Below are 27,362 nucleotides of genomic sequence, written 5' to 3' on the forward strand. Positions count from 1 at the left end.
GCAAAAATTAGGATCTTTCTGGTATCGACTATAATGTGCCAGTTAGCACTCCAGTTGGATTATTTATGATAAAATCTTTAGCGGAAGAGGCGCCGCTTCGACGGAGCTGCTTTCGGATTTATGTGGCTTTTCACAGAGGTTCTGCAGAGCCCAACATTGTTTACCCCATTTTGTCCTAACAAGACTCCCCAACTCGCAATAAATCCCGGGGGTGGGGGGTCGTGACGCCCTGAACTCTTGTCCTGAACTTCTTCTGCCCATGTGTATGTATGTGTGCATGTTTCTAAAATGTTATTCATTTTTCTTAAATATGGCTGGACCGATTTGCTCAATCTTAGTCTCATGGAAGGTACAACCTTCCCATCGGCTGCTATTGAACTTTGTGTCGATCGGAATTCCGGTTCCGAGTTAAAGAGTGCGACCACAAAGCAATTTCCATATAAACTGATACCATTAAAATAACGCAAAACTTCTTAAAATGGCTGCAAAATTACTTGGATTTTCCAGTCTAGATCACTAATGACAAACCACAGTCGATTTGATCACATTGGCCACCTACGAGGATTCCTGAGTCCACAGAAGCTGGAACTATGTAAGCGGAGAGGGAGTAAAAGGAAAATTAAAACATCCAATTTGTATTGTTGATGCCAAAGCAGACCTATTGATAATTTCATGATTAGAACGGTGAAGGAGTCGCGATGTTTCGGAACGAAATGTAAAACACAATTTTTGCGATTATAAAAAACTGGCGGATCTTGCGGTTGCGGTCTTTCCCACCTTCTATTTTGTTTGCTACTTTTCTGACTCAATCAGTAATCTAGACTGTCTCACCATAAACAATGTGTTCAATAATTATTTAACGCACAGAGTGTAAAAACACCTCTTACGTTGGTCAGCCTGCTACCCCACTCCACGGCCCAAGCGTCAAAGTATACTAACAACTGGCGTTCGTACGACTAACGAGTCGGTTAGTGCGTCCAGTATCTGATTGTACCGTTCTAGTTCCCACCTTCTATTTTGTTTGCTACTTTTCTGACTCAATCAGTAATCTAGACTGTCTCACCATAAACAATGTGTTCAATAATTATTTAACGCACAGAGTGTAAAAACATTTTTTTATGGTTCAAACTTATAAATTTAGACGATTATATTTATGTACTGCATTTGGCGCCAACACCCCCTCCCTCTTAACCATATCATCTGTATACCAATACTATATCACCAGGTATACAGGTATTCCAAAATAAACTGGGGCTGATTTGGTTGTGCGTTACTCACCCCCGCTTGTCAAAATATGGTAGCAGGAAGACAATATTGAACTAATACTGAGATAGCTAATTCAAAATTATAGTTTTTTGTTCCAAGTGTTTCACCGTCGACCCGCAGCTCATTACGTTCGTGGCTGGCGAGCTATTGTGTATAGGTACAAAGTGTACTAAGAATGCAATAGATACTCCCACAATTATATTAATCCCAATCATGGAGTCATGGTTTAGAGAAATAACAGAAGCACAATTGCACATCTAGGTGGATTAAAATAAGTTTTTCAATTGATTATTGCCGTGTTCCGAAAATTTTCGTGAAAATGTTTTGGCGCATAAATTGTTTGGGCATAAAATATTCTTCCTATTCGTGGTGCGATTAGTACTCATCTTCTTCCACCAGCAGATCATGACGACCAACCTAAGTCTCAAACCGTCGATTACTTTTTGATCCCGAATATTGATTCGTATTTTTGTATAAAGTTATATGCATTTGAAACTTTATAATGAACATAACCAACCGTGAAATCCTAGTACACATGGTTGAGAAAGGCACAATTGCAGCAATTTTTTTTTTAATTATGAATATGCACTAGTTCTGTTTTAAATTATGATCATGATTTACAAAACAAATCCGACATTGATTCCACATAACAATATTTGTAGTGGTCAGTAGGATCGTAGCACTAGCCCTGCAATTGTTTTGTACACGGTATACTAAGAAGATTGTTGACATAGAATGTCAAGTTCCGCAATGAAATGTAGTACCAGTGCTTTGCTTTATTACAAAATTTAATAGTCAATGCTAGTAATTTAACTAAATCAATACTCCTATTAATAATTATTACGAGAAAATTTAATTAAATTGATGACCATTCGAAAACCTACATTCTCGAGTTGCGGCCAAACAAATAATTTGCTATGAAATTAGATTTACCCTTCAGTAAACGAAACCCTTTCTGGAAATTATGCAAAGTACTCAGGAGGTCTCAGAAATTAATTCCAGTTTGATAAAAGATAAAATAAAATCAACAATTGTCTGATGATGAGTTCGAAGCAAACGTAGGATAATTTCTTTGACATTGTGCGTAACAACCTATACAAAATCATACGAGTACGCATTCATTCTTACCTGATGTTTATAAATGTTATAAATGTTTGAAATTAGCATTTTATTTTGAAAAATGGATTTTTTTTTAGAATTTTTTTATGGGCTCAATACCCAACAATATGATCAAAGCAGCTCAATTATTAGGTGCCAATCTTCCGTGTTTAATTTGAAAAGGATTCAAAGAGTAAAAAAAATACTTAGAACATGTTTATTTAAATGAAATTGATTTAGAATTTCGTAGAGCATTTTGCAGGTTCACTTCAAATAACAAAAAAATACGTCAGATATCAGATCAGATATATTTGATTTATTTGAAACGGCTCAATGCGTTAGCACAACTGAGCCGTGGGTCTTTTAATTTTTCACAATAACTAAAAAAAATGCTATGAATGTCGGTCTTCCAGATCTTGTTGACGCAGTTTGCTGCTGTGTGGAAAAGGATCTCTCCTTAGTGGTGAAGTCGCTTGGGGGTCATTCAGTCTGCCTTCTCTCGCGTTATCGTTCTTGTCTATGTCATCATCGGTACTGCTTTCTTGCTGTTCACGATCAGAGGCTCTTATTTGTTTCTTTTTCTTACGGGTCGCTGTTGTAAATCCGTCTTCATCGTTATTTTCTTCTTTATTGGCGAAGCTAGTAGTTGGTTTGGGAGCGGTAGTCGTGGTTGTACCTGCATTATTGGTTAATTGGATCGTTGTTTTTGGTTTATCTGAAAGTGTCGGTGGCTGTTTGTTAGAGTTGGCTGTAGTAGACGACTTTTGATTGGTTGCTTCCGCGCACGTTTTTCCGTAGTGGGCTGTATGGTTACAGAATTGGCATGTTGGTGTCTGCCCGGGATATGTGATTAGCGTTGTTTGCTTATAGGTCACTCCATCTTTCGGAGATTTGTATTCGATAGTCATGTAAGAAGGTATTGGTTTAGTCACTCGCATCCTCACAATACGAACGCCGTTGGGAATGCCAGTGCAAAAAATTCTCCAGGCGTCATTCGTAATAGATTCTACTTCTCCATATTGCGACATGATTTGTTTGATGTAATCTTTCTTAGTGCGCGGGGCCAAATCATGAATACGTACGTCCACCATGTCGTTTTCCATATGCACCGGGATCTTGATTCTGGTGCTATTAAAATCGACCTCGCGTTGCATGTTGTTCTTTTCAATGAAGTTTTCTGCCTTTGCTAAACTTCTAAACGTGATCAAAACACACTTTTTAACGTGATGTAGCTGAATGTACGTAACTTCAGCGAAATTAGGCTCCATTTTATCTTTAACTAATTGCTCCACTTCCTGAACTGTGGGTCTAACACGAGTTTTATTAAAGTTGATCGAAATCGTGTTATCCCGTATCCCGGACATTTTTGTTTCATTTGGCAAACTCATTTCACTCCGCAGCCGGGGGTAACAATACAATATTGTTTGTGCACTGATATGATATGGACTGCTTGTGCGATAGGCACCAATCGGCTTGTAGGGAGAATTGACTGTTTCACTTGTGCGAGTCGATTTTTAGCTTCTACTCATGACGAGATGTGAAGACAAACTGATATCTGATGTATGAACTCCTAAACTTTGAATTCACAAATATCGATACAATAACCAAGAAATACGAAGAAAGTTCCCCGAAGGTAATACATATCTAAAACTAAACAATCTGGCGAAAGTTTCATTGTCTTCCTAAATTTTGTGTGGAACTGATGTGTATTGTCAGTATTTCGTTACATTCTTCATATATCAGCATTTTCTTCAATCATATTTATAATATGTACGTAAGTTCATTACATTTATTTTCAATATATTAATTGCATTTTTATTCATTCCATACTTTTCATTCATATTCACAGATTACAAACAGTTTCAAAAAACTGTGAACCTGTCAGACATGCCTGAAGCACCAACTAACTTGTGCTGTGTTGGTCTAAAACATGTTATAAGAATATCTATGTACAAAATGTTTATAGAAACTTCAATCTACATTTTGGAGACATGTTATCCAAAACCATCTATCTGCTGTTATAAAATAAACAACGATCCGCGTCGTCGGGTAACTGAAGACTGCATATCATAAAATTAAAATCATATTCCTTATCAATTCAGTTGCAAAATTTATTTTAGTTAACAGATTATTTGTAGTAAAGCAGAAGTAGCATTTCTAATAGAACACTGTTTAAATGCATTTTAGTTAGGAGGCTTTTTATATTACTACAAAATTTACATCATACATTTCTAATTCATAATAATAACCTTCCGGCGCCAGTCATGCTAGTGCCCCGAGTGCACCACGCTGAGAAACTCTAGCGAAATCATCTTTGAGCAACGGCGGCTGCTCGTTTAGTGTACCACTAATGGGACTTCCGCGAGGATAAAATAAAACTTGTAGTATTTTCTGTAAAAAATCAATTTATTCAAAATACATTTGTATAACATGACCAATGTCAACTGGTCTGATTAGCGGGAAATGACTTCGAATAATTTAAAAGTCAACAGGAGCACGTGGGATTTCATTTCGTTTGCACACCAACCAAGCATGGGTAAAATGACGGCAACAGTGTAAAATTTTTAATCCGCAGCGGCTCAAGTATGATTTTTCTAAATATGATTTAATGTACGGCAAAATGTACATATCTCCGAAACGGTGCTTCGATTCTATGTGATGTAAGCGGTGGAAATGTTCCTTATAAAATTCTCAACAAATGTATGTAAATAAAAAGTAGTACTTGCATAGGAAAATTAAGAGAAATTTGAAAATCAAAGCTTTGCCGGTACACCATTCGAACAAAACACCAAATTTCGCAACTTAAAAAATACTAAAATGTAGCTTAGACGATTCTCGAGTTTTGTATGTTTTCGTTTTTTCGAAATTTTTTACCGGCGATTTTTAAAAATTCGGCAAAGCCCCGCGCGCAATTCCATTAAGTTTCCCCTTAAGTTGCGAAATTTGGTGTTTTGTTCGAATGGTGTACCGGCAAAGCTTTGATTTTCAAATTTCTCTTATATTTCCTATGCAAGTACTACTTTTTATTTACATACATTTGTTGAGAATTTTATAAGGAACATTTCCACCGCTTACATTACATAGAATCGAAACACCCTTTCGGAGATATGTACATTTTGCCGTACATTAAATCATATTTAGAAAAATCATACTTGCGCCGCTGCGGATTAAAAATTTTACACTGTTGCCGTCATTTTACCCATGCTTGGTTGGTGTGCAAACGAAATGAAATCCCACGTGCTCCTGTTGACTTTTGAATTATTCGAAGTCATTTCCCGCTAATCAGACCAGTTGACATTGGCCATGTTATACAAATGTATTTTGAATAAATTGATTTTTTACAGAAAATACTACAAGTTTTATTTTATCCTCGCGGAAGTCCCATTAGTGGTACACTAAACGAGCAGCCGCCGTTGCTCAAAGATGATTTCGCTAGAGTTTCTCAACGTGGTGCACTCGGGGCACTAGCATAAATGGCGCCGGAAGGTTATTATTATGAATTAGAAATGTATGATGTAAATTTTGTAGTAATATAAAAAGCCTCCTAACTAAAATGCATTTAAACAGTGTTTTATTAGAAATGGTACTTCTGCTTTACTACAAATAATCTGTTAACTAAAATAAATTTTGCAACTGAATTAATAAGGAATATGAATTTAATTTTATGATATGCAGTCTTCAGTTACCCAACGACGCGGATCATTGTTTATTTTATAACAGCAGATAGATGGTTTTCGATAACATGTCTCCAAAATGTAGATTGAAGTTTCTATGAACATTTTGTGCATAGATATTCTTATAACATGTTCTAGACCAACACAGCACAAGTTAGTTGGTGCTTCAGTCATGTCTGACAGGTTCACAGTTTTTTGAAACTGTTTGTAATCTGTGAATATGTATGAAAAGTATGGAACGAATGAAAATGCAATTAATATATTGAAAATAAATGTAATGAACTTATGTACGTATTATAAATATGATCGAAGATAATGGTGATATATGAAGAATGTAACGAAATACTGACAATACACATCAGTTCCACACTAAATTTAGGATGACAATGAAACTTTCGCCAGATTGTTTAGTTTTAGATATGTATTTCCTTCGGGGAACTTTCTTCGTATTTCTTGGTTATTGTATCGATATTTGTGAATTCAAGGTTTAGGAGTTCATACATCAGATATCAGATCAGATTTTTTTTTGTTATTCGAAGTGAACCTGCAAAATGCTTCACGAAATTCTAAATCAATTTCATTTAAACAAACATTTTCTAACTAAGCATTATTTTACTCTTTGAATCCTGTTTGTGTTTAAGTTTTGTCATAACTCTAAAAATAGTTAAAGATTTGGCCCGAAGGGTTATGTGTCATATTCCATTCGACTCACTTCGTCAAGGTCGGAAAATGTCTGTGAATGTATGTATGTATATATGTATGCTTGCACATGTACGTGTGGACATGGTGTAGAAACTGGATCGCCGTGATATCACAGTGATGCAAAACTTATTGAAATGGGTTCCAAATTACCTGAATTTAGCACTCGCTAATGACTAACCAAATTCGTTTTGGCCACTTTCGACGGCCGGTTTGTTGGACTTTGATTTTGATTATTTTTGCCTTCTTTTTTTTGTTTTTATGTTATATTTGCCTTTTTATACAGAAAGGTTATACCAACACACTGAAAATTGTCAACCTTATCCTAATTTTTTGTCTAAAATAAGCTTTTTGGCGCAGCTATGAGCGTGCGGCGAGGGGTTACCACATATCACCTTCTCCCATTAAACCCATTAAATCTCCCCCATCATACCCTCTCAAACCGCAACCCCATCTCATCTTCTTCAGGCCAACCTCCGTTAGACCCACCCACTGATACCTTCACCTACCTATGACTTTTGAAAGATTCCCCGCGGGTCCGAAGAATACCATCCGCCAACCCAGTACTCGACGACTTACTAGACTGAGGCGCAAATTTGTTTCGCTGATCTCCCATTTGCGCGAAAGTTGCAAGTTTTGCTCTTCTTTCCCTGTCACCATACACGCCTTCTCTCCCCTGTCCTCGATACACCTGCTGCTACACTGATGTGGAAATAAGCCCCCCTTTGAATATCTTGACCAAGCATAAGTCTTCGTTAAAAAATCAAATTTGTATTCTGTATTCCTAGTTTTAAAATAGCTGTAATTTTTACTCTTTATTGAACCTCTTGTCCTCAATCTTGCAAATAGAATTGTATCCCTAGTTTTAAGATATCTGTGAAATTTCTCATAAATATTTGTTCCACCTTTTGTGTACTGAACTATATTGTTAGTTTTGAGATAACTGTAAATTTTTTTCGTAAAATACTATTACTCCCTCTCTTGTATATCAAACTGAATCCCTTGTTTTAAAATTTTTCATAAAAAATAATCTTTTGGCCCTCTCTTGTACATTGAATCTTATTTCTAGTCTTAAGATAGCTGTAAACCTTTTTTCTTGTGTAAAAAAAATATTTCAACATTGTAACCTCCTAGTTTTAAGATATCCAAAATGTAAAAACAAAAGAATTTGGCACCGCCAAGCTACCGCATTTGTGCCTATCAAATAAACGAAATGAATGAAAAAAACTGGATTATGCATCTAAACATTTTGACACCTTATATTTCAAAGGTATTCTATTTCGAGAAATCCTTTTATTATTCAACAATAGAAAAAAATTTCTGCCAGTTCATATCACAGTTCAATGGTCAAAGCTTTTCCAAAGACACCATGTAAATATTTATACGGGTGATTAATATGTATGTGGTACCAGAGCCAACTTACAATTAACCCATTATAACCCAGGGGTTTCAAAAAGTGAGCCAAATGCAGTGATATCTTCAATTCCACCAAAAAATGTATCAAAGATTATGGGAAAAATAAAATCATCGCTTAAAATGGTTTTGAGAATGAAAATATCTCGTGCAAAAAAATTCGCACGCTTAAATAAAAACAACAAATTTTAAGTTGTTTGACATATTTCTTCGGATTTTCTGATAGACAATACTTCTTTTACACCTGTAGGAACGTTTTGTCACATAATGGAATTATTAGCACGAATTCCAACAATAAAATTCAATTAAATGTATTGCTTACTTTTCAGCCGCCATTTGCCCCAACTATACACGGTTCAAAAATGTAAACAAAATTATAAAAAATGGCAGTTGTCTTGTTTCACAATGAAATATGAGGTGCAATAATCCCATTAGTGCAATAATAAAGCAGTTAGATGCCAAAATTCTGCAGTAAATACGCGTTAAACGATGGAGAGTTCTGCGTATGAAATTTCATACGCTAGGATATAATGGGTTAATTTTTTGATGGTGTCTCTTTACAACAAATTTTAATTTCTTTTATTTATTTTAGAAAGTTTACATCGGATTGCATTTTTGCAGAACATTGCGTATTATTAAGAAAATTGTAATACTAAGAAAAGGTAAATCTTTGATTAGCATTATGTTTCAAATTTATTTTTTCTCTAAACTGATAAAATACTGATTTGTTACACTTTTCAAGAATATTGTCCGATGTTTCTGTACAAATTATATTGTACAGTTTTTTGTGAGTGCGCCTAAATTGTATATTTTTATTCAATAAACAAATCTTATATTTTAGTAATAGTAAGCGATTCTTCGTCTGCTTTTACCCAAAGGAGCTACATTACATTTCCGCAGTTAACGTTAACGCAACGCAGTTTCGTCATTCTCGCCATACATTACACTTCTTAGAACCTCTGCGTACTTGAGCCATTTCGCCCCGAACTCCACTCGGATATTCTCCTGCGGAAAATATCGCAAACCGTTTAGCTTCGGTTTCTGTGAGTCATTTAGCTCCTGTTGTCGTGAGCCGTTTAGCTGCTGATTCCATGAGTAATACTCCAGTTTCGAATATTTCTCAGCGATGAAACTACTCTACTCCGACTGCCAGTTCTCCGGCGACGGAGACCAATGGGTACCTGGGTACCAATGGGTAAGTGAGCTTCCAGCTTCGCTTCGATCTACTCGATACAGATCCAGTGGTGGATCTAGCCCGCTCATGAGCTACCCGATAGAGTGTCGAGATCAGTCCGGCGATTCCAGGTGGAGCATTGCATCCGGTAATTCGGCGCCTCGATGACCCACAACCGGTCTAATTTACTCCGATAGAGTGTTTCCCGAAGACGGAATTTCTCCCGAACACGTTGTTTCATGGCGGGCCTGAAGAGTATAGGCGTCACTACTCTGATGACAGCGTTCCAAGTATGTTCGTCGTGAGACACCTCTTCGATAATAATAAGCACTATCACGAAGGACAAGTTCTTTGAATCTATGGACTTCGAAATTCACGTATTCGGGTGCCATTTGCCTATTCACACACTCCGGACAAAGTGGTGATGAATAGTCTGGAGGACCCCTGCCGGCTCGAGAAAGACCGCCCGGTGTCCCAATACATGTTGCATCCGTCCGAATCTGTAATCTTTACCGTTGATTTCCGATGCCGAAAACTGAAAGTTTGATATCTTACCGTTCTGTACACGCCCGCGACACGAATAGCCATTAGAAGATACGTGCACGTTAGCTTTGTTTGTTTCCTCTTTAAGCTCAGCGCAGCAGCCCAAGCTGGAAACGCCATACTTCAGTATAGAGGAGGAGATACCCAATTACTTATTTACAATTATTTTTCTTATTTGCAATTACAATTATTTTTCCAAAATTGACTTTTTTGTATTTTTTAATAGTTCCAAGTAATTTATGCGGACTGTCATTTGAGAAATTTAAATTTTTAGATTTTTTGCTATTAGCAGTCAAAGTTAGCCATGTGGGTTACCCTAGTACTAGCTGGCGTCCAAAAGGGATTAGTCCCACATTGTGTTTTATGGAAATTCGAGTTTTCTCATTCTTTTTCCGAGGTTTCATGAAAAAATAGTTGATCGATTTGCCATCAGTAAATGTAATGTTGTAGCTTATATAACTTGATATAATGCTGTTTTTAGTTTGATTGCATTGTGAGTTGACGTTTTAGCCCAAACAGTCGTTCCTGAAGGTGAGTGCCGCTTACATAATTGCTATGTAAGGCTTTTTTCTATCCAATATATATTTCTTGCGCGAATGTATATTGTTAAACGTATTTTTTCGAAAATTCCAGTGGAAGTGTCATGTCGCTACATTGAAAGTTGACCGAGCAATAAGGGATCAAGAGAAAAACGGTACATTGTGGTCGGAAAATTAATTAAAAACGCGGAATCAATTATTATCTTCCGTTATGTAGTTAAGGTGTCTTCGGAAAAGTTGGTGTATGGCACCTAACGCTTTATTTGGGTGAATCATACTATTCCGGAATTCAGTCACAAGGGCGCTTATCAATTTTTAATAAAGCTATATAGAAATGTGGAGTCTTCGAGAAAATTGTAGGTTCTATCATTTTCAATATATCTTTTGAATATGCAAATTTTGTAGGTCCTGTATGTTTCGAGATACAGCATGCTTTGATTGAAAAATTTGCTTACAGATTATGTTTCCAAAAATGCGTCATATTTCGAAACTTGTAGGACCTACAAAGTGAGTATCTTCGAAAGATACGCTTATAAACTTGACATAAAACTTTGCTGGAGATACCATATTTCCATCTCGTTCCATTAAAAAGTTGATTACAGCACCGTCGTAGCGACTGAATTCCGATTTAATATGAAATGATCAAATAAAGCGCTAGAAGCCATGCAACAACTTTGCCGAACACCATAACTCTAAAACGAAAGATCAAGAAATGACGTGTGAATTGGGGTTTACCCCATTTTAGACCCAAGGTACCCCCGGGATTAACCCTTCGAACTTCGAAAATGCTCGTGAATTGAAAGGTAGTTCATATAATGGTCTTATTTTTGCTAGACAACATAAACCAAAGAATTTCTAATAAAATCGTGTATTTTAACAATAAAAACAATGTTAATTTGGAAATGCGGACGTTTTTAGCCCCTTTTGGATGCCAGCCATTCAATTGATACTGAAACTTTCACAATTTAAACAATACACATTAAAAAAATTCACCCAGAATTTCAATATAAAATGCCTAATGGAAAAATAGTTTCAGCTATTTCAAAATAATGCCATTTGATTCCGTATACCCTTTATCTCAACTCTTCCGAGCAGTTCCAGTGTTAACACCCCGCTATACATTATATTCCACAGTGTTGGGTCGAGTATGGCGGCCTGAGGTACTCCCACTAATCGACCTCTCGAAGCTTCGCTGATGCCTTCAGGACTGTCTAATTTAACCGTCTAGTTACCCCTTGAAAATGCCGAAAATACTTCCCATGTTTCGTCGAACGAATAATCCCTATGGAGCTGAGCCTATCCGAAATGAATAAGTAATGGTTCGTGGCTAAAGTGTCAATAATCCCTACGCTTTCGTCGCACCTCTTTATTTGCTCACGAGTTTTCCGCAGCTCCGGAGCCTCATTTGATCCGTGAACCATTTAACTTTCGACTCATGCTTTTCGTCTTCATCTATTACATCGCCATTTATCTCCTGTCTCAGTGAGCCGTAGCTGCTGATTCCATTTAACTTCTGTTTCTGTGTGACTTGCAGCTCTCAGTCTTTTTCCGAGCTACTCGGGTAGTCCCCGGCAGTGAACTCACTCTACTCCGACTGAAAATTCCCTGAGGCGGAATTTCTCTCGTTACTTTCTTCCTTCAACTCCTTGCTCTTCCTTGAGTACTATTGCTCTTAATATTGAAAAATATGTCACCACCTTGCTTGGCTTAATGCAGTCGGATAGTCCACGCACGGTGGTGAATCACCCTACAGTGAATTCCCCGGCGGTTGATTTCTCCCGATACCAATTTTCGTTTCCGTGAACCATTTAGCTCCCCGCTTCTTCCTGATCTACTGGGTATAGTCCCGGCGGTGGACCTTGCGTACTCAACGGGCCAGTCAGTAGGTGCCGCTTGTGCTTGTCAACGTCGTCCGGTTTCGCTTTGAGTTCAGTGCAGCAGCCTAGACCGGTTTGCCTGGAGCCGTCTTGCTCCGACGTTTGGCATGATCCCGGCCAGTACGTTAGTTGTTCTCGTTGCCTTCTCGCATACATAGTAAACATGGATGCTTTAGTTGAACCAATCGTCGATTACCACACCTAGGTGATTTAGCGCGCATCGATGGTATTGAGTGTCCGCCGACGCTGATCACGACACCTTGATTTTTTTCCGGCAGCACTACCTCGCAACTTGACATCAACCATCCAGATTTCCAGGACGCCTATTTTTTCTACCGTCAACATCTCCACCTCCTCCAGGGTCTCGACGGTTATTGTCAGGCCAACGTCATCTGCAAAGCCGATGATCTAAATTCACCTGGGTAGTTCCAGTGTTAACATTCCATTGTACATTATATTCCAGAGCGTGGGCCAAGTGCCCTGAGGAGTATTACCGTGGTCCTAATCGACCTCTGGCCCATGTTCGTTTTTCTTAGAGCAATACTCGGTTCTGAAAGTAACTTTTCAGAATTTTGCACAGATAGTCCGGAACTCGCATGCTGTGCAGCGCTACGGCGATAGCCACCCAGCTGACACTTCTGAACACGTTCTTCACGTCGATCGTTAACACGGAACAATAGCGTTTTCCTCTTCTCGTTTGCTTCGGTGCTTTCTCCGCGCTCACGATGACTGTGTCGATGGCGTCCACCGTCGATATCCCTTTCCGGAATCCGAACTACCTCTGCTATAGTCCATTCTCACTTTCAGCGTAGGTCGTCAGCCTGTTGAGGATGACCCTTTCCAGAAGTTTACCAAGACATCCAGCAGACATGTTGGCTGATACGATGCTGAATCTCCTTGTGTAGGCATGTAGGCTGATACGATGCTGAATCCCTGGTTTTACAGCGACACTAGCTTCTGGATCTTCCATCTACCCGCGAAGTAGCCATCGTCCAGGCATTTCTGTAGGATTATCCTGAACTTGTGCGGAAACGCCAGCATCGCGGTCTTCAGTGCCACGTTGGGGATTCCGTTTTCGTAACGGGAGCTTTCTTCGCATTCACCCCATTTGTCACTATAAGGAGCTCGTCGTTGGAGATTCGATTGTCATCAGATTATCCACTGTTTACATCAACGGCATCACTAAGGATGCTGAGCCTTTCGTTCTACCAATACACTCGTTGGATTCTCGACCGCCAGGGCTTCCAATATGCTGAAACCTCTTGCGTTGGTCAGCCTGCTACCCCACTCCACGGCCCAAGCGTCAAAGTATACTAACAACTGGCGTTCGTACGACTAACGAGTCGGTTAATGCGTCCAGTATCTGATTGTACTGTTCTAGTGTCCATCTCGGAGGAGCATAGCAGCTACAGACGAATACACCGATGATCCTGACGATCACAAAGCCTTCGTGTGTGTAATCCATCATCTCTTGGACAGGGAAACCACCCATTACTTGAATTGCAGCCATCCTACACTATCCACCACTCAGTTACCGTTATCAAGAGGAACACGATACACCTCTGAAATAATTGCAACGTCGCCCTTCGTTTCTGTTGTTGACTGACACAACAGTTGCTGTGCTACTTCGCAATGACTGAGGTTAAGCTGATTTTGACGAACTCCCCCTCCCCCCTACATAAGATCTTATCATGATTTTCGTAATTAAAAAATCATATTGTTAATTCATTAAATAAGATAGCGAAAACGATACTTATAGAATTATTTCAAGAAAATTCATGACAAAATTTAACTGCATTCATCTATAGTAATTTTATTTGCACCTTAGTAGAACAACTTTTGGGTAATATTTAGAAAAGCCAGTCTGGTCCATATAAGCTGCTTCGCTATATTCCACTTCCTTTGAATCTATTTTCTTGTGATGCAGAGCTCAAAAGAATTTATAACCTGTTCTGGCATGAATTTAGTCTGAGCTCCAACTGTGACGATTATCGTACGCATAGCTCCGACATCTTCGAATTTTCTTGAAGTAAAATACAGTTCACACTCTGGAAATATTCTAGCCACAAGATCTGTCACAATCGCATGACAGAACCTTTTCCGAATACCTTGCGGTTTGAACAAAAAGTATGAATAGAAGGATATTGGACCATCAACACGAAGAGTGTCAGCACTTCTTAACTTCTAAGGCATACTGTGACCCCAGTTCCCGAACAGAACAATATGCCACCAAGCGTCAAGAAATTGATGTAACTGCTCTAACACCATCGAGAATTAAGACGCTCCTCACGATGGCAACAATAAACAAAATTACATAATTAATTTAACAATCATATCCTGATGTTGCAAAACACTTCAATTCCAGGTCCACCCTTCCTTGGCCATGATGTACAATATGTGCTAATTTTGTTTGATATAGAAAATGTTCATGGCACAAATAATAAATAATTCTTTTGTAAAGAATATTTTTTCTTATTGATTTCATTTTCATACTTTTTTATTATATTACGTATGAAAGAACAAACCCTCCCCTCCTCCCTCAGATAATAATTTGTAAGATATTTTGAAACTCCCCCTCCCCCCATATGCCCTTACGTAATTAGTGTATGGCCCCTTACTTCATTGTCCCTTTTTGAGGATCGCAGCGTACGTCACGCCGTCGTTTGCTTTGACGACTAGAGCGTCTCTCATACACCTCTCCTGGTGCGGCCGATGGTCTTCTTTCTTCTTTTTATCCATTTCTTATTGTTTTTCCTCCTCTCTTCTACGCTTTCTATGATTTACCATCTACTCTCAATCTGTGGGCTGTTTCGCTATCTTTTGCCAACCTTGCTCTTTTCACAGAATGGGAATACCGGTCAACCCTCGGCGTCTCAAAGGCTTTACTTCACTATCTCCGTGGTCATCGTTCTCTTTTCAGCGTTTTCAGTACTCTCCAGTAACGGCATTGCCTCGCTACTGCTACGGCAGATTTGATGCTAATCACTTGATCCCTGATCTGTCCGTCACGTCGCCCCTGCTTTTCGCGCATTTGTAGACTTTTATGAATTTTGCCTCAGTTTCGTCACTTTAGGCTGGTCTTTTTGGGTAACACACCTGAAACCTTAGCTTTCTTTGGCGACCTATTGCTTTGTCACTGCTCGTGCTTGGTATGACCTCCCTGGGCTGCTCTCACTGCTGTTGCGGTTGCATATGAGGGATTCCATGAGAAGCCGGCCGACCGCAAAATATGACCATCGTCGATTCGAACGAAACTTTGCAGGTGTGTTCGCTGTATGAATCTCCTTGATATTCTCTGGCAATTGGAATATTTTGATACAAGAGTAATTTTTCAAAAGGGCGTAAACGTTTCTACGAGCATGAATTTCAAATTTTTTTTTCGATTACTGTATTTTATACAGCAAAACTAACTGAGAACAAGTTACAGGGAATGAATACTTCTGTCCGAAAAAATATACCCTGAAAAAAATGTTGTCATTTTTCAAAAAAACAAAAATTTATGATAAAAATTTAAATTGCGAAAAAACCCATTTTTTGATTTTTTTTATATTTTGTTACCAAAAATCTAAAGAGAAAAGAAATATTTTGATTGTGACTGCATGATGGAGAAAAAATCGGTAAAAAAGTTTTTCTAACAAAAACTTCGTACATGTTTTTAAATTTCATACTAATTGACATACAAAATTGTAATTTTATTACAGAATATAATTCTAAGCACCATTTAAAATCAAAATGCATTTAACAAAAATCTTCTAAAATGCGATAGTTTTCGAGATATTTGAAATTTTGCTACTTCAAAAACAATTAATTCGTGTAATTATGCTCTTTTTAAAAGTTATTCGCGTTACTCCATCAAAAAATGTCAAAAATTTAATGTTTATCGTTTTAAAGACGTAAAAGCAACCTTTTTAGTGTATTTGGGTCATGGAGAAGCTTTCAATAAAAAAGTTTTCCTAACAACAACTTTTGACATTTTTTTATAATTCTTACTATTTGCAGTCAAAAATACAATTTTCTTTTTGAATATGATTCTAAACGCCATTTTAAATCGAAATGCTCTTAACAAAAATTTTCTAAAATGTAGTAGTTCTCGAGATATTTCAACTTTTGTTTTAACAACACAATTATTTTGTTTTATTACGACCTTTTCATAAGTTAGTCGCGATTCTCCATCAACAATAATAGGTTTTTCAAAAGGCCCGTAAACGTTCGTGCAACTTTTTCTTTGACATCAAGGCGATATTGTAAACCATTTGAAAGTTACATGAAAGCAACCAAAATATATTTCAACCATAGGGTCTGTTGATTAAACTATATAGCTGAATCATAGTTAGTCCGGCGAAGAGGTAATCGGAGGAATAAATTATTGCGAAGGGCGCGAGGGCGAACGTTCATATTTATCTTACTGAGAAGCTCGGGGCAGTCAATTCGATCTTGAAAAATATCCGAAATCGTCATAGCACGGAATAGATCCCGTCGCACTTGCAATGTATCGAGTCCAATAAGCAAACCCCGGCTTTCATAACTTGGCAGCTGGTGAGGGTTGCTCCAAGGCAATCGACGAAGGGCAAACCGAACAAATCTGCGCTGTACTGTCTCAATTCGATGGACACCGTTGAGATAATGAGGGTTCCACACAACTGAACAATATTTCAGAGTTGATCGAACGAGTGAGCAGTAGAGAGATTTCAAGCAGTAAATATCTGAAAAGTGCTTAGATATTCTCATTATGAACCCCAAACAGCGTGATGCCTTTGCGACAATATAGCTGATATGCTGTTTAAACGTCAGTTGTTCATTGAGAAAAACTCCGAGATCTTTGACGCAATTCGCTCTGTCAATTGTGGATTCAGCTAGACAGTAATTGAATCGAATTGGCGTTTTTTTCCTCGAGAACGTAATGACCGTACATTTCTTGGGGTTTAGGGTCATTCGGTTGATCTCGCACCATTCCGCAAAGGTTTCCAGTTGGCGTTGAAGGAAAACTGCATCATCAGTATTCCGGATTATTTGGTATAACTTGAGGTCGTCGGCGAAAGACAACCGTGGTCCTTCTAAACAAAAGTTAACGTCGTTGAAATACAGAAGAAAAATCAATGGACCGAGATGGCTGCCTTGCGGAATACCAGATGAAGCAAAGAACTCTTCGGGTACACAATCACCTATCTTGACTGCTAGACGACGATCACTGAGATACGATTGCATCCAACGGAGAATATTAGTACCAAAGCCAAGTCTATCCAATTTTGCCATTGCAATAGCGTGATTTATCTTGTCAAAAGCAGCTGAAAGGTCCGTGTAGATAACGTCAGTTTGAAGGCCGTCCGACATAGCATCTGTAACATATGTTGTGAACGACAGAAGATTCGTAGATGTTGAACGTTTCGGTATAAATCCATGCTGAGTCTCGGAGATATACTGTTTGCAGTGGCTGGAGATGGGTTCCAACACAGCTATTTCAAACAGCTTAGGAACTGCGCTTAGCGTTGTAATACCACGGTAGTTGTCAACTACCTTTTTATCACCTTTTTTGTGAACTGGAAACATGAAGGAGGATTTCCAGAGTTCGGGAAATACTCCGGTTGTTAGCGACAATTGCAACAGATGACAAAGAGGTTCAATAAGACCGGCAGAGCATTTTTTTAGAATAATAGTTGGTATACCATCTGGGCCTGCCGAGGTTGAAGCCTTCATTTTGCTAATCGCCAGTTGTACCATATTATTGTCGATATTGATAGAGTTCAAAGACTGGTATGATTGAGGTACATTGAGAGCCGTGCGTGAAGCCTGGGTCGGTGTCAGTTTCTCGTTGGAGAAAACACTCGCGAACTTTTCAGAGAATAGTTGGCAGATCTCCTGTAAACTAGAGCTCATACGTCCTCCATAGCTCATCGTTGAAGGCAACCCGGATTCCTTTCTTTGCTCGTTTACATGCTTCCAGAATGTTTTAGGTTCGGACTTCAACTTACGTTGCACGTTTCGCAAGTAATCGGCATGGCAACGCTTCGATGTCTTTTTATAGACTTGGTTAACATGAACGTAGTGTTGTCGCAGCACGTAGCCCCCAAACTTGGAGTACTTCTTCAGAGCGGCTCTTTTAGTCGCTTTTAACCGTCTCAGCTCGGCAGTGTGCCACGCTGGGTGCTTAGATTGAAGGCCACTTCTTTTGGGAACATAGCGATCGATAGCATAGCTCATAACATTGGAGAAGGTCTGCACTGCAACGTTGACATCATCATTGTCGAGAATTTCAGTCCAGTGGATATTCGACAGGAAGTCAATAATGCTATTATAGTTGGCTTTTCTAAAATTATAGCTGACGGTGTCAGAAGCATTGCAGTCATGCTTTACTCGAATCGCTTCAAGCAATATATGCAGGGGAGGGTGGTGTCTAACAGTCTTTACCAGGGGGAACGGTGCTGCGGTAACTTTTGGCGCGTAGTCAGATTTGCTCGAGAAACAGAGATCAAGGATTCTGTTGTTCTCGTTCACCACATTATTCGTTTGGCGCAGCAGATTTAGACTGTAGCAGTCAAGCGAACTGGTGATACCAGCATGAAAAGATGACAATTCGGGATCAGCGAACATAAATCTGTCAGAAGCAGAGCGCCATTTTAATCCGGAGAAATTGAAATCACCAACAATCAGGATCGCATCAACCGGGCTTGCTTGAGCGGAAATCCGTTCCAGTGACTCAGTATGTGAATCAATCAATGTCGAATCGCGAGTGCGGTCCGGTGGAAGATAAACCACGCAAAGAAAAAGTGCGTAGCCAGCCAGTTTGATTCGCACCCACACCTGCTCGACACAGACCCCCAAAGTATCGTCAATCAGTTGCGCTTTCAATCGACGATGGATAGCCACAAGTACCCCGCCGCCGGTAGCCTTGAGACTGTTACGTGAGCTGCGATCAGTTCGGAAAACATCGTAGTTGGCACCAAATGCTTGCACTGACAGAGTGCTATCGCTAAGCCACGTCCCTGTGAGGGCGATCATGTCGAAGCATTCATCCGAACTTGCTACCAAATAATCTTCGATTACTGAATTCATACCACCGGCATTCTGGTAATATATTTGTAGGTTTGAATGCCGCGATTGACTGGAAGCGAGGAGCTGATCAATGCTTGCATTAACAAAATCAGGTTCGTACTTGCCGTTGGTATCGATTTGGAAGACCCCTTCACCACTCCTGCACACAGGACCGGGACGACTGGTGAACGCTGGCTGCAATGGCTCGACTGTGGCAGGGGGATCAAGGGCTTCCATAGTGCTAGCTGCAGTGCGTCCCAGGGTGCGATGAGTCACACCAGCATAGCATAGAGTGCTTAGTCCTTCTGTGATCGTTGTAGAGCCGAATGTGCTATGAAGAGACGTGCTCGTTACGATGGGATCCAAATTTTGTTTTTGACATTGAAGATTCACAGCGGCGGTAAACAATGTGTTCAATAATTATTTAACGCACAGAGTGTAAAAACATTTTTTTTATGGTTCAAACTTATAAATTTAGACGATTATATTTATGTACTGCATTTGGCGCCAACACCCCCTCCCTCTTAACCATATCATCTGTATACCAATACTATATCACCAGGTATACAGGTATTCCAAAATAAACTGGGGCTGATTCGGTTGTGGGTTACTCACCCCCGCCTGTCAAAATAGCAGGAAGACAATATTGAACTAATACTGAGATAGCTATTTCAAAATTATAGTTTTTTGTTCCAAGTGTTTCACCGTCGACAGCGACACTCAGCTCATTACGTTCGTGGCTGGCGAGCTATTGTGTATAGGTGCAAAGTGTACTAAGAATACAATAGATACTCCCACAATTATAATAATCCCAATCATGGAGTAATGGTTTAGAGAAATAACAAAAGCACAATTGCACAACTAGGTGGATTAAAATAAGTTTTTCAATTGATTATTGCCGTGTTCCGAAAATTTTTGTGAAAATGTTTTGGCGCATAAATTGTTTGGGCATAAAATATTCTTCCTATTCGTGGTGCGATTAGTACTCATCTTCTTCCACCAGCAGATCATGACGACCAACCTATGTCTCAAACCGTCGATTACTTTTTGATCCCGAATATTGATTCGTATTTTTGTATAAAGTTATATGCATTTGAAACTTTATAATGAACATAACCAACCGTGAAATTTTAGTACGCATGGTTGAGAAAGGCACAATTGCAGCATATTTTTTTTAAATTATGAATATGCACTAGTTCTGTTTTAAATTATGATCATGATTTACAAAACAAATCCGACATTGATTCCACATAACAATATTTGTAGTGGTCAGTAGGATCGTAGCACTAGCCCTGCAATTGTTTTGTACACGGTATACTAAGAAGATTGTTGACATAGAATGTCAAGTTCCGCAATGGAATGTAGTACCAGTGCTTTGCTTTATTACAAAATTTAATAGTCAATGCTAGTAGTTTTTACAAAATCAATACTCCTATTAATAATTATTACGAGAAAATTTAATTAAATTGATGACCATTCGAAAACCTACATTCTCGAGTTGCGGCCAAAGAAATAATTGGCTATGAAATTAGATTTACCCTTCAGTAAACGAAACCCTTTCTGGAAATTATGCAAAGTACTCATGAGGTCTCAGAAATGAATTCCAGTTTGATAAAAGATAAAATAAAATCAACAATTGTCTGATGATGAGTTCGAAGCAAACTTAGGATAATTTCTTTGACATTGTGCGTAACAACCTATACAAAATCATACGAGTACGCATTCATTCCTACCTGATCTATAAATGTTTGAAATTAGCATTTTATTTTGAAAAATGGATTTCTTTTAGAATTTTGTGTGGGCTCAATACCCAACAATATGATCAAAGCAGCTCAATTATTAGGTGCCAATCTTCCGTGTTTGATTTGAAAAGGATTCAAAGAGTAAAATAATACTTAGAACATGTTTGTTTAAATGAAATTGATTTAGAATTTCGTAGAGCATTTTGCAGGTTCACTTCGAATAACAAAAAAAAATACATCAGATATCAGATCAGATTTATTTTAAACGGCTCAATGCGTTAGCACAACTGAGCCGAGGGTCTTTTAATTTTTTACAATAACTAAAAAAAATGCTATGAATGTCGGTCTTCCAGATCTTGTTGACGCTTTTTGCTGCTGCGTGTTGAGATCCTTTTCCTTGGCGGTGAAGTCGCTTGGGGGTCATTCAGTCTGCCTTCTCTCGCGTTATCGTTCTTGTCTATGTCATCATTGGTACTGCTTTCTTGCTGTTCACGACCAGAGGCTCTTATTTGTTTCTTTTTCTTACGGGTCGCTGTTGTAAATCCGTCTTCATCGTTATTTTCTTCTTTATTGGCGATGCTAGTTGTTGGTTTGGGAGCGGTAGTCGTGGTTGTACCTGCATTATTGGTTAATTGGATCGTTGTTTTTGGTTTATCTGAAGGTGTCGGTGGCTGCTTGTTAGAGTTGGCTGTAGTAGACGACTTTTGATTGGTTGCTTCCGCGCATGTTTTTCCGTAGTGGGCTGTATGGTTACAGAATTGGCATGTTGGTGTCTGCTCGGGATATGTGATTAGCGTTGTTTGCTTATAGGTCACTCCATCTTTCGGAGATTTGCATTCGATAGCCATGTAAGAAGGTATTGGTTTAGTCACTCGCATCCTCACAATACGAACGCCGTTAGGAATGCCAGTGCAAAAAATTCTCCAGGTGTCATTGGTAATAGATTCTACTTCTCCATATTACGACATGATTTGTTTGAAGTAATCTTTCTTAGTGCGCGGGGCCAAATCATGAATACGTACGTCCACCATGTCGTTTTCCATATGCACCGGGAACTTGATTCTGGTGTTATTAAACTCGACCTCGCGTTGCATGTTGTTTTTTTCAATGAAGTTTTCTGCCTTTGCTAAACTTCTAAACGTGATCAAAACACACTTTTTAACGTGATGTAGCTGAATGTACGTAACTTCAGCGAAATTAAGCTCCATTTGATCTTTAACTAATTGCTCCACTTCCTGAACTGTGGGTCTAACACGAGTTTTATTAAAGTTGATCGAAATCGTGTTATCCCGTAGCACGGGCACTTTTGTTTCATTTGGCAAACTCATTTCACTCCGCAGCCGGGGGTGACAATACAATATTGTTTGTGCACTGATATGATATGGACTGCTTGTGCGATAGGCACCGATCGGCTTATAGGGAGAATTGACTGTTTCACTTGTGCGAGTCGATTTTTAGCTTCTACTCAGGACGAGATGTGAAGACAAACTGATATCTGATGTATGAACTCCTAAACCTTGAATTCACAAATATCGATACAATAACCAAGAAATACGAAGAAAGTTCCCCGAAGGAAATACATATCTAAAACTAAACAATCTGGCGAAAGTTTCATTGTCATCCTAAATTTAGTGTGGAACTGATGTGTATTGTCAGTATTTCGTTACATTCTTCATATATCACACTTATCTTCGATCATATTTATAATACGTACATAAGTTCATTACATTTATTTTCAATATATTAATTGCATTTTCATTCGTTCCATACTTTTCATACATATTCACAGATTACAAACAGTTTAAAAAAACTGTGAACCTGTCAGACATGACTGAAGCACCAACTAACTTGTGCTGTGTTGGTCTAGAACATGTTATAAGAATATCTATGCACAAAATGTTTATAGAAACTTCAATCTACATTTTGGAGACATGTTATCGAAAACCATCTATCTGCTGTTATAAAATAAACAATGATCCGCGTCGTCGGGTAACTCAAGACTGCATATCATAAAATTAAATTCATATTCCTTATCAATTCAGTTGCAAAATTTAGTTAACAGATTATTTGTAGTAAAGCAGAAGTACCATTTCTAATAAAACACTGTTTAAATGCATTTTAGTTAGGAGGCTTTTTATATTACTACAAAATTTACATCATACATTTCTAATTCATAATAATAACCTTCCGGCGCCATTTATGCTAGTGCCCCGAGTGCACCACGTTGAGAAACTCTAGCGAAATCATCTTTGAGCAACGGCAGCTGCTCGTTTAGTGTACCACTAATGGGACTTCCGCGAGGATAAAATAAAACTTGTAGTATTTTCTGTAAAAAATCAATTTATTCAAAATACATTTGTATAACATGGCCAATGTCAACTGGTCTGATTAGCGGGAAATGACTTCGAATAATTCAAAAGTCAACAGGAGCACGTGGGATTTCATTTCGTTTGCACACCAACCAAGCATGGGTAAAATGACGGCAACAGTGTAAAATTTTTAATCCGCAGCGGCGCAAGTATGATTTTTCTAAATATGATTTAATGTACGGCAAAATGTACATATCTCCGAAGCGGTGCTTCGATGCTATGTGATGTAAGCGGTGGAAATGTTCCTTATAAAATTCTCAACAAATGTATGTAAATAAAAAGTAGTACTTGCATAGGAAATATAAGAGAAATTTGAAAATCAAAGCTTTGCCGGTACACCATTCGAACAAAACACCAAATTTCGCAACTTAAAAAAATACTAAAATGTAGCTTAGACGATGCTCGAGTTTTGTATGTTTTCCCTTTTTTCGAAATTTTTTACCGGCGATTTTTAAAAAATCGGCAAATCCCCGTGCGCGATTCCATTAAGTTTCGGCATGGTTATACGAAAATTAATTCTAAAGAGTTAAAGGGGTCCTCTACTCGCGAGGCCTAAAATTGAGCACTTTTTTGGGAATAAATTGTAAAGCATCTCCTCAATGGATTTTAAAACTTTTTTTTTATTTTGAAGATACATGTTCTGACTTTTCATTTTTATATTTCAAGACGAAAAGAAAAATCTCTAGCGAGTTTGAAAATTCATTGATGACATTGATGTTGAAACTGCATGAGTCCCGCTTAAGTAAAGTTTTGGCAAATTGGGTAATCTGCAATCAGAAAACTCATATTTTTTATTATCATAGTCACGTTGGCTATGTTTAGACGACAGGGATTTCTTTCATTTTATAATTTGTATAAAAGTTATGCAACGATTTGTGAAAATTTACAACATTTAGGGTAAGGTGGGGTAAATCCGACCTAGTAAATGGTATTAGCTGTAAAATGCTCATTTTACATCGGATCAAGTCGTTTTATATACCAAGGTTATACTCCTGAGCAACTTTCTGTATATAGCATTTTATTTTTAGGATTTTGGGAATATCTTGAGTTACAAGCGTTTTACAAAAATGTTCATTTTTGATGTTTTCAAAAATGGTGGAGTAAACCCGACCCCCTATGTTTTTGGTTGATTTAGTGCAGATATTACTCAAATTTTATGGTTGATCAATGATAAATCAATGAATGTTGTGTTATTGAATTGTAACATGAAGAAAATGGAGTTCAATGTCTATCTTGGAATGCTAAAATCACGAGCAGTAGCACGTAATGATATTCCCATGTGCATCGGAGCAATTGCTCGACGAATACTATAATCATCACGTTTTTGTGTTTTTCGTTTGTAATTATGAACCATTTTGCATAAAAATAATAAATAATAACAAAAAAAATACATTTCAATTTGATAAATAAAAAATTTCTTAGCAAAAAAGCGGTCGGATTTACCCCAATATTTAGAGGTCGGATTTGCCCCACCGCGTCATTTTTCATTATGATGCAATTAAAAAAAAATATGAAAAAGGTTGAACTAAATTCATCTATGCACTTTGTAGGACTTATATCAAAGAATTTAAATCCACTTACATTTATTATGCAATCACTTTAACAATCAGGAATATCCTGTAGTCAATGATGCACAAAAATCAAATCAAAAGTTGTAAAAACACACTTTTTGTCGTATGAGCATCCCAATGTAGACTAATAAAATGCTGTCATACCACCATTATGATTATTTTCGATGCTCTACACGACAACATTGATATTAGTTCGCGTAGTGCTTCTGATTTTCGGTAACAGAGGGGGGTCGGGTTTACCCAACGGTCGGATTTGCCCCACCTTACCCTACGCCTATTAAGGACCATAAAAATGGAACAAATTGACATTTTACAAATCCCTCTCGACCAAACATAGCGGTATATTTTCTGAACAATTGGAGAAAAAATTGCTGAAATCGGACCAGTACTTCTATGAAAAGTCTTACTTGACCACTTAAAAAAACTCTACTTTCGGGAAAACGCGTTTAAAAATAAAATACGGTGTATAACTCGATTGTAGTACCTTACTAGATAATCTATTATAACGGGTCCGCAGAGCTCACCTTCCTCATCATGAAAATGTTCTTGGCTTACCACATTTTGTAGTTGGACTAGTCGACAAAAATTACAATCTTTCCAATATTCCGATGGAATGTTCTAATGTTGTTTAGTAAATAACCCCTTGAAGCCGAAGATATTGCCCCATAGCTTCAACACGTTACTGTAATAAATTTGAGATGATTTTCACAATATTGTTTTAAAAACAACATTGTGCATTTAAGGGTTAAATATCAATTCTTTGCTCTTCATTGATGAACGGCTTCTTGTTCAGAACACAGGCATTGTAGTTGTCTGTTCATTATACATTACGAGCCGTGCCAATCTATATTTATGCACTAATGCTCTGATCCAGTTTGCTTAACATGTATATAACATTAAATTTAAAATTTTCTCAAATTTTTGTAACCCTTTCTTTAAAAACTTTTTGATGTAATGGATCACGCTTTTTTCTCAAATTTTGACAAGACTTCAGTCTCTGAGACAAATAACTGCACATGTTTCCATCAGCTATCGTCTGCTATATCTACGTATTATATCGTATGGTCAAGAGATCCCAAATTTTCTATTTCAGATAAAAGTTTTTTTATTACTCTAATTTGCATAAACACTTTCCATTGAAATAAAAGCGACAAACACTTTCTGACACCTGTATTAGGGTGATCCAATTATTTCCCATTAAAAATCGATCAATAATTTGAGCGGAATCAAATCGGTTATCTCAAACTGAATTTGCTAGAGCTACAAATTTATTGTAATTAATTGTAGGATGTATTTCTGTTCAAATAGACATTTATTCCTTTAGAATAAAATAGGTTCCGAGTTTTCGATCTAATTTCTCTTACTCGATATACTAATCAGTGTTGTCCGTTATACCTAAGCTGACCAACTCTGACGAAAAAATCCGTACACCATACCGCAACGAAGCGAAATCGTTCATCACGCTCAGGCAAACGGTTTTCATAGTGTACGGATTTTTTCGTCAGAGTTGGTCAGCTTAGTTATACCCATACTAGTCTTACCCGTACTGTTAACAGCATGCAGGATTTTGAGTCAAGTTGAGAGAATTTATACTCATTTTAGGTAACACTATACTAGAACTATTATTTTGATAGGACAGAGGTTCTAAATAATCTTGAAATACCTGGAAAAAGGTTCCAAAAAGTCGGTGATCGTTGATTTTTTTCATTCAGAAGTACATAGAATATCGTTCATAACGTCATAACTGCAAAAAAACGCCAAAAAAGTAATTTGTACTTTTTCGCGTCTTCGGCGTCCTTCTTAATTCCGAAGAAAAAATTTCTCCGTGTTTTAATTTCATTTTTATTCGCTAAAAACTGATTGACATTTTTCGTCAAATTTTTTTGAGTTTCATTTTGTTTCGGGAAACTCTGATCGACATTTTTGTTCCGAACTTTCTCAGCCATTATTTTCCGCGCAACCTTTTTACTACCAATTTTCTTCGAATTTTTTTGAGTCACATTTTTCCTCGGGAGAATCTGATCGACAGTTTTCTTCGAACCTTTCTCAATAACAATTTCCGTCGCTACTTTTTGTTTATTGTTTTTGTCCAAACATTTTTGAGTTTCATTTTTCCTAGGAAGAAATTACTTGTCATTTTTCCTCGGAGATTTCTCCGTTACTTTTTTCGGCGCGACTTTTTGTTTATCGTTGCTCTCTACCTATTTTTGACCTTCATTTTTAGTCTGGGCGTGTCATTTGTCGAATGAAGATTCGTCAAATCGTTGTAACGTCACGAAAGAATGTGCCAGATACATTTTAATTAGGCTGTGCACGCGGACGAAGTCGACATAAATAATGACTTTTACTGTGAGCCGTGTTTATCAAC

At 37.9% G+C, this 27,362-nt stretch overlaps 1 protein-coding gene across 2 annotated transcripts in view; it reads left to right on the top strand.

Annotated features, from left to right (window-relative positions):
* LOC131689462 (PP2C-like domain-containing protein CG9801) overlaps positions 1-27,362 on the top strand; it is a 342,363-nt gene that overhangs the window by 110,538 nt on the left and 204,463 nt on the right. The gene's annotated exons all lie outside the window — the stretch shown is intronic.

The sequence above is a fragment of the Topomyia yanbarensis genome, chromosome 3 (assembly GCF_030247195.1).
Source record: "Topomyia yanbarensis strain Yona2022 chromosome 3, ASM3024719v1, whole genome shotgun sequence".
NCBI classification, from domain to species: Eukaryota; Metazoa; Arthropoda; class Insecta; order Diptera; family Culicidae; genus Topomyia; species Topomyia yanbarensis.